The following is a 443-nucleotide window of genomic DNA, read 5'->3' as shown; positions in this document are numbered from 1 at the left end:
GGGGGGAAAAAAAAACAAAAATGCACCCTTTCCCCCTCCCTCCCTGCCTTCCCCAAGACCAAAGACTGTAAATACTGTGTCGCCTGCCCTTCGCATCCCACCGGCCCTGCCGCGTCGGCCCGGCTGCCGGTGGCGTTCATCCAAGTGCGAGATGCGCTGTGGGAGGGAGGGAAGGAGGAAGAAGCCCCCTGGGTTTCCCAGCCAGACCGCGCCAGCGCGAGAGCGCCCGTGTCGCCGGAGGCGGCAAGGGAAAGGGACGGGGACGGGACGAGACGGCCCCCTCCTCCCTGAAACGCCCCGGCACACGGCTGCGCCCGGCGCCGAGGTGCCGCTGGCCCTGCCGGAGCTGGCTCCCGGCTGCGGGGCCGTGAGGACGGGCCGGGGGCGACGGTGCAGTTAAAGGCTGGGGTTTGAGAGGGCTTTGGAGGGCTAGTGCCCAGTAT

The sequence above is a fragment of the Rhea americana genome, unplaced genomic scaffold, assembly GCF_003343005.1.
Source record: "Rhea americana isolate MKP2758 unplaced genomic scaffold, rheAme1 scaffold_33, whole genome shotgun sequence".
Classification (NCBI taxonomy): domain Eukaryota; kingdom Metazoa; phylum Chordata; class Aves; order Rheiformes; family Rheidae; genus Rhea; species Rhea americana.
The sequence above is the reverse complement of the archived record's forward strand: the minus strand, read 5'-3'. Positions refer to the sequence as shown.